Genomic DNA, 8,666 nt, shown 5'->3' on the forward strand with positions numbered 1-8,666 from the left:
CTAAATACAACTAAATATATATATATATATATATATATATATATATATGTATGTATGTATGTATGTATATACCTGTATATAGTTCAACTGGTTATTTTTAACCAGTCTCATCTTGTTTGATATTCTTGCTTGAGAAGTATTATTCTCTAAACATAGTTGTGCTGATGAAAACAGATTGTTTGGTGGGTGTGACGTGTCACCTGTCCTCGGGACATCAGTGTCTTGTGTCCACCTGTGTCTGTGGGCCGGCGTTATATAAGCGTGACATCTCCGCAGGCCGATTGGAGGCTCTAAGAGTCTTAGGGTTAATTTGAGACGGAGATCTTTGAGCTGTTGACCCTGGAGTCCAAGAACATCAGAGATCTGCGTTATAAACACAGGCTAAGCTCAGGGGCGCAAGAACACGGCGCGTCCTGAGGAGGATCAGAAGTGATGTCAGACCAAGAGACACGTCTCTGGACCAAACCCTGACATGAGCATTCAACTTTAGGCAGTGTGGTGACTTTAACTTCAGATAATATATTTTGTTTATTTTTCTTCCAAAAGAAACATCCTATCATTTGATGCATCCATAAGTCCTATTGTTGAAGGCACGTTTTTAATACAAAGTCGCTTCAAATGCGACTGTTTTGTGCTTCACTAACAGTGAGATTAGACTGTGTTACCATGACAACGGGCGGAACGTAATACAAATGCTGCATATCCATTAAGCAATTAAACTCTGATTGATCACAATGCTTTTATCCACAGGGGCGGCACAAAAGTCTGCTGTGGACAAATTGCTCTGATGTGCTTTGGTGCTCAGACTGGATGGGTGGAGGAAGTGTGTGTGTGTGTGTGTGTGTGTGTGCATGTTTATGTGGTTTATGAGGACACAAATTTGTATAATAACATGGGTATGACATAGGTATTACAACAAGGTGTGTGTGTGTGTGTGTGAAGGTGCTGGTTTGTAGAGAGGGGCTACAGCGGTCAGCAGGGGCTTTTAGTTCATATGAGGATGAGCGCTGGGCTTGATCAGGCCTCAGAGGATCATGGGAGAATACAGCAATTGTTCAGAGAACAGTTATAGGTGTTCAACATAAATGGTCTAATGGTGTGCCCATGTTTTAGCAGAAAAACAATTAGATGGTGAACACAGGACATTTTGTTTAGAGAAACTGATATTTCAATGAATTAGAAAAATAACAAGCATTGACAAAGCAACATCTGAGCAATACAATTTAGGTTCCCATGCATGGCCATATAATTCAATGTTTTGTTTTAACTTTTTTTTTTAAATATACACTACTGTACACTACTTTTTTCTTTTTTTCTTTATTTGTTTATTTTTTTATTCTTTTTGAAAATAGTATATTATGCTCGGGAAGGATGTATTTATTTCATCAATATTATTATAATTTAAATGATTTAAAAATAACTGTTTTCTACTGTAATATATTTTAAAATGTAATGTATTTCTGTGATGTAAAGCTGTATTTTCAGCATCATTACTCCAGTCTTCAGTGTCACGTGATCCTTCAGAAATCATTCGAATATACTGATTTACTGCTCAAGAAACATTTCTGATTATTATCAATGTTTAGAACAGTTGTGCTGCTTCATATTTTTTTCATATATTTTGATGTAGTTATAAAACATTCAAAAGAACAGCATTTATTTGAAATCGAATTGTCTTGTAACATTATTAATGTCTTTACTGTTACTTTTGATTTAAATAATAGGCTACTTATTTACTGAATAAAAGTATGAATGAGCAGTGTTTAATCATGCACGGGGCCAATCAAAATGAATGACAAGCTAAGGTCATTATTTTTAGTTATATTATTTACATATGTGACCCTGGAGCACAGGACCAGTCATAACACAGGTATATTTGTAGCAATATTGTATGGGTCAAAATTATCCATTTTTCTTTAATGCCAAAAATCATTAGGATATTAAGTAAAGATCATGTTCCATGAAGATATTTTGTAAATTTCCTACCGTAAATATATCAAAACTTAACTTTTGATTAGTAATATGCATTGCTAAGGACTTTTTATCAATATTTTGATTTATTTTTTTTTCCACCCTCAGATTTCAGATTTTCAAATAGTTGTATCTCGGCCAAATATTGTCCTATCCTAACAGACCATATATCAATGGAAAGCTTATTTATTCAGCTTTCAGCTTTCATGTAAATCTCAATTAATTCGAAAAATTGACCCTTACGACTGGTTTTGTGCTCCAGGGTCTCATATTTTCTTACATACAGTACATTTCCAAAAGTGGAAAGAGCACTTTCTGACTGGTATGATTAATATCTTCACAACTAGTTGGCTGACATTTATTTCCCTAATTAATTCCAGCATCAAAGCAGTTTCACCGTTTCTGACTGACAGTTTCCTACAAGCACATACTGACAGTGAAAGAGAAACAGATGTGGCACGGATAACGGAAATGTGAGCTGAACTTTAAAGATTTTTTTATATATGTATCTTTTTTTTCTTCTTTTTATTATTTGACTCCTTTCACATCATTTTGTTAAATAAGACATAAATAAGCATGCTGTATAAATAGCGTGGAGCTGGATGTACACATGCGCTATGTGAGGAGCAGTGAAAGGCAAACTGATGGACTGCTTCCTGTTTACAAGAGGAGGTTCAGTTTCTCCATCTCTTAATCTCCCCAATGTTATTTTTTTGTCCCCCTTCACTTTCAGTGGATATGGATGAGAATAAAGAGTCATTATAACATTTGTCTATATTTATAATGCATATAAAAATTACTTTTATTATGAATATTTAATGCAATTTTTATATGTTAATATAGACATTGTTCCGAATACAACTACAAAACTTTATTTTATAATTTTTTTAAATATCATAGGGATTTTTTCCAGCTTCTCCTTGCTGTATTAAAATCAACCAGGAAAAGCACCCATTTTATAGAATTACCTTAAAATACACTGTAAAAAAAATTCCGTAAAATTTACGGTAAAAAAACGGCAGCTGTATTACAAAGAAATGACATACTGTGAAATTTTGAAGTAGAAAGACTGAAATAGTATTTTCATGCCAATAATCTTTGTTTTATTTACAGCTTAAAAATGTTCAGTGTATAGAGCTATAAAATGTATGTGGACAGAATCGGATCAGATCATTGATCTTAGAACAAAATGTTAAGAAATATTTCAGTTTGTTTGAATTTTAATGGCAGACTGTGGTATCGTGGCAAATCTGAGAAAAGCAAAGATTGTTGAAATCAGTTCAGAGTCTGAATGTTGAGATCTCTTTCACATGTGAGATTACTGGGGTTTTTTTCTCATGATAAAAATCCGTGGAAGTGGAGATTTAAGAAAAAGTCTCCATTTAAGCTTTCCACTTAATTTCACTGAGGTCTAGGAGAAACAGTTTAGATATTTAAAGAGATCTCAGTAACACTTTACTTAAAGCCTTTATGTATAATGCATTATAAAGGGTTATTTAAGGCTATAATGCATTATAATTATAATGCTGGAGATTGTACAGGTGTGTGAGTGTGACTCTCTCGGTTGAAGCACAAATATATGTTATACAATAGGTTAGGGGTGGATCATTTTAACAGTTGTTTAGTATTCATGCAACAATACATATTAATGTTACAGTTTTCATTAATAACCATTGCTATATAGATGATAACTTTGTCTAGCGCTCTTATGAATGATTTTAGCATGCCTTTGTGAAAATGTAACTACTATCCACTTTTTTCCTACGCCCCATGATGCTTTGCGCAAATTATGGGAGTAACTTCCGTTTACACTGACTGTAAACAATCAGCAAATGGTTCGCTCTATGAATGCAATAACAAGCATTTTCATTAAAAGTGTAAAAGCATTAACAAATGACTTTCAACATACCATGAGTAACTCCCAAAGATCCTCCTTCTATCCGCAGCAATATTAAGGATGTGTTAAATGTCATTATAGTAATATACTGTATGTCTATATATCGTGGCGATTACATTTCACAGCATCCGTGTGAAAACAAACCTGGAAAGAGACATGAGGATTTGGGGATGAAAAGATGAAAGATTCTTGGTGCATTCCAGGGAATCATTCATGGATTATATCGTAAATTAAATTGGGAGAGCAGACCACAAACGCACAGTATATGTTGTCTTTTTTCATTTACTTACAGCGGAATGCAAAGGTACGGAAGAGGATTAGGGCCGAGCAATAATAAAAAAAAATAAAACCATCTCGAGATTAAAGTCATTATAATGCGAGATTAAACTCGTTAAATTGCGAGAAAATAAGTCGAAATGAAATGTTGAGAATAAACATTCGACTATTATATTGTTTTGACTTTTTTCCTTAAAATTTAACAAGTTTTGCTCGAAACACAATGACTTTATTCTCGAAATGTAATCTAATAATAATAATTAATAATCTATAATAAATATTGCTATCAATCAACCAGTGTACAAAAACACATTTCTTTTGACTTTACAGAGAAGATATTTCCAACCTTATAGTGTATATTAATATATTTCAGTGAATAATATGGCAAATCAATACTATCAAAATGCTTCCAGGAAATGTCTGGTTTTAGGCTTGTGCCTTATTATCGTGTTTTTAGACCAGAAAATGATCAGTTTTCAGTTGCGCATGATGTTTTGCTCAATTAGGGAGAGTTGGGTGCAGCAGGCAATCACCTTTTGCTCGTATTTAGGTAAATTTCACGCTGTTGGAGCAATTGGTGAAATGCGTCAGCTTCCCAAGTGCACTCTCTGAATCTGACAGCTGAGTGCAAGCAAATGGCTGTAATTTTCTTTTCAGTTCATTCAGTTCTCTGGGAAAAGCAGTTGCTATGGTTACTTTGAAAAAGTTAGGAAGTGACAGCTCCAATTCTAAATCATACGCAGAGTCCTCTAATTCTCTCTAATAAGATTTACTGCCTGCTTAGACCTTAACAGCATCTTAGCTGCACTCCCAAACCAAAAGATAGCAATTCTAAACCAGAATTCTAAAACCCAACTGCTAGAAGATTCTAAAGCAGCACTGCATGCATTATTTCCCAATCCCAGAATGCACTGCAATGAGTTCAGAATCATCCAAGATTACAGAATATTCCATCGTGGAATAAAAAGGCCATTATAAATGTAGTTATGCTAGTTAAAGTACTGTGTTGTTAGCTTAGCGACATGCTAAAGCCAAATGAAATAAACCGAGAGTCGAATCTCTTGTTCGCAAGCTCACAGCAACAGGGAGGACACTTAGTGGTTTGCTGCCTTTGTAGGCAGCAGTAAACAACAAGGAAGCTCACTAGGTTGTGGAACAGAGATTCTGTCTTGTTCTGTATGAGTAGAATTTTTCACTTGTTGAACAACATCATGTTTTTTGTGAGGTAATACCTTTTCTAAAGCTGAAACCTGTCTTCCTCAGGCCATCTATAAGATGGTTTCTTCAGTGATGAAGATGCCAGAGGACGAGTCCACACCTGAGAAACGCACGGATAAGATCTTCCGCCAGATGGACACAAATCGTGATGGTAAGCTTCCTATACTCTTGTGAAAAAGAAGTGTGCTTAATTGTATAGAATGTGCACTTAAAGTATATATATTTATATGTTCTTGCAGATAATTTAATATTAATACAATAAAAGCTCACTTAAGTGTACTTAGACACTTTCATGTTTTTAACACTCTCGAATAGTCTTTTAAAAAGTGCACTTTGTAATAATGTCAAAGTAAAAGTTTTACTTTTAAAATATGTTTTAAAGAAACACACTTATTTTGATGTGTTGACTAGCATACTAAAGTACATATAAATTACTTGACTATAATTTTCACTGTAGTGAGTTATTTGATATAATTACATTTAAGGTTTATATACAGTATTGTAAATGCACTATATTGCGAATTCATCATTCCATGTGTTTAATTACATCTATATTTTTGTCACAGATATGCCAACGCTATCTCCCGACCAATTCGTACATATTTTACGAGGTGGCAAATTCGTACGACCTCACTCGTACGAGTTTGTACGATTTGTCTGCACCCCAGTGACGGGTAGGTTTAGGGGCGGGGTTAGGTGTAGGTCATTCGTACAAATTCATACGAATTGTGCAACTCGTAAAAGACGTACGATTTAGCAAAAATCGTATGAATTTGTACGAGTGAGGTTGTACGAATTTGCCACCTCGTAAAATATGTACGAACTGCCGTGAGATCGCGGCATATGCCAGTAGCATATTTCTAAGACAATAAAATTAATTATGAAATTATATAAATATGTACTTAAGCCCTATATAAGTGGGTCAGAAAGCACTCTCAACAAGTTCAACTAATTGCATTTAATATAAATTTAAACTATAATACTTTTCATTTAATTGATGCTATTAAATGTTACAAAATAATAAGTACTCTTTTTAAAAGTATGTTAAAGTGTACTTCTACAAGGATAATTATATTGACATTTAAGTTTAAGAGGGCTCCTAAACGTTAGCATTTCGCGAAAATAACTGCTTTAAATATGAAAGTGCTTTCAAATGGCTAATCAACCAAATTTTTGACCTTTGACCCTGTGTTGCCCCTCAGGTAAGCTGTCACTCGAAGAGTTTGTGGAGGGTGCAAAGAGCGACCCGTCCATCGTGCGACTGTTGCAGTGCGACCCCAGCAGTGCGGGACAGTGAATCAGCAGTCATAACCTCTCTTCCGCAAGTCTTTCCGTGTTCGCTCTCCTTCAAATATCAGCAGAGCATGGACTCCAAAACCACAGCCCTATCTCAGTGTCTGTGGGTTTCCCGCTGAACACCACGCATGAGAACATTATTTCCCCACAGACACAGATCAGGTAACGGTGAGAACCGGACATACAGAGATCATACACAAGAAGCTTGTGTTCATGCGTCTCTCTGTATTTTGAATTCCTCATATAAGGCTTTTTGCGATTTAACACAACAGGCAGTGATGCAAGGGACATCACATCCTGTTGTAAGCTTTTGGTACTGAAATAAACCCCTTCGAAAAGAGCTTTAAATAATAACAGAGAGGGAGTCGAAGCTAAATTTTCCAAGAGTGCAAAATGCACCAGATAATGTGACACTTTGTCAAACTTTCGAAAAACAGCAAAATATAGCTTATTTAAGAATTTAATCAATTAAATCATTTTACACAAACAATGACAAATGTCATTCCTAGTGTTCCCAGTATTTCAGTTCCATTCAGCACAAACATCTATTTAAAAGAGAGTCACTTGGGCGACATATCAGTTTTTTTACTTAAATGTTTTTTTTTTTGTTTTTGTTTTTTTTTAACATTTCTTGCATTATGATTTTAGAGCCTGTGATAGATTCTTAAAAGGGCGGATGGGGTCGAGTTTTATCGTGATGGTGCTCCTTTAATGAGCATCAGGATAAATAAAAATAATAATAATAATTCTTTAAAAAAAAAAAAAATGTTTTTTAAACATTAAAGGCAGAGTAAGTGATTTTTCAAAAACACTTTAGAAAACTGATTCGGGCCGAATCGCAAAACAAACTTGTAGCCAATCAGCAATAAGCACTGCATAGGACTGACAGTAAGCAAATAGTTGGACAGTATCATAAAACAAAGAAATATTTTCATAGGGACAACAATAATATTGATCTTGCTGCTTCAAAAGAGAAGAAACATTAAAAAGTATTAAACAAAAAAAATTTGTAGATATAATGTATGGTTTAACTTGATGGCTAAGTGAGAATTTATCACACCACAAAAAAAAAATTTCTTTTTGAAACTGCTGTTATTACTGAAATATGAAATTTTCTTTTGTTTCAAAGAATCATTTGTACAGTAAAAGCATATGTATGTAGGACTGTGACAGTGAACAGCAAATACCTTGCCACATGCATTTACTGCCAGACACCAGCCGACACATTCACCTCAAGCTTTCCAGACACTTTCTACTCTATCCACACCTCGATTCAGTCACTCTCCTGCCCACACCATCGGCTGTGAACTAATACTACAGGTTAGCACGAGCGACTAGTTCAAGTACTATTCATATTTGACTGAATCTTGGCCTTAGTATTCGGTTAAGCTCTTTATTTTTGTATCCGGCTCAAATCATTTTGCACGCTGTACACCTCAAACTGAATGTATTCTCTGCATCTACTGGGACATTCTGTACATTTCAGGATGAGTATGTGTGTGTATGTGATGCTTTTTGAGTACTCGTGTGTTTATCCAGTGTTTGTCTATGCATACTGTACCTTTCATCAGTGTGCAGTCAGTGACATGACAACTGGAGTGTAAAATATTAATGTGTAAGAATATTTCTACACAACCTCAGGGTTTTAAATGCAAGGGATGCATATGCTTTTTAGCTATAGTCCATTTATAAATGCACAAACACTCGCTCACATGCAAACCACATCCTATCTGAGGGATCACATGTAAGATGGATAGCCATCGGAAACTCTCTGCGGTTTCTGTGAAGTCGAGGTTTGTAACGATCAAACTTTCCTCAGCCACATGCGAAGGAGCTTGAATTCAAAGCGGATCATTTATGTTTGTAGGTTCTCCTTCGTAAAAACTATTTAGCATCTGGCATTTCATTTCTAAACCACAGAAGACAGCAACATGTGGTCAAGTGCCAAACACAGATGAATATATATGGCAAAACAAACAGTGTTCTATCAGCTGTACAACTGTTATCT

At 35.0% G+C, this 8,666-nt stretch overlaps 1 long non-coding RNA gene across 1 annotated transcript; it reads left to right on the plus strand.

Annotated features, from left to right (window-relative positions):
- The first annotated feature begins 3,492 nt into the window (after positions 1-3,492).
- LOC107738315 (uncharacterized) lies at positions 3,493-7,255 on the plus strand. Its single transcript, XR_001639867.1, has 3 exons — positions 3,493-3,512; positions 5,408-5,513; positions 6,565-7,255. It is a non-coding gene; the product is annotated as an uncharacterized LOC107738315 (long non-coding RNA).
- Positions 7,256-8,666: the final 1,411 nt, after the last annotated feature.

This window comes from Sinocyclocheilus rhinocerous, unplaced genomic scaffold (assembly GCF_001515625.1).
Source record: "Sinocyclocheilus rhinocerous isolate Xijiao unplaced genomic scaffold, SAMN03320098_v1.1 scaffold1666, whole genome shotgun sequence".
Lineage (NCBI taxonomy): Eukaryota > Metazoa > Chordata > Actinopteri > Cypriniformes > Cyprinidae > Sinocyclocheilus > Sinocyclocheilus rhinocerous.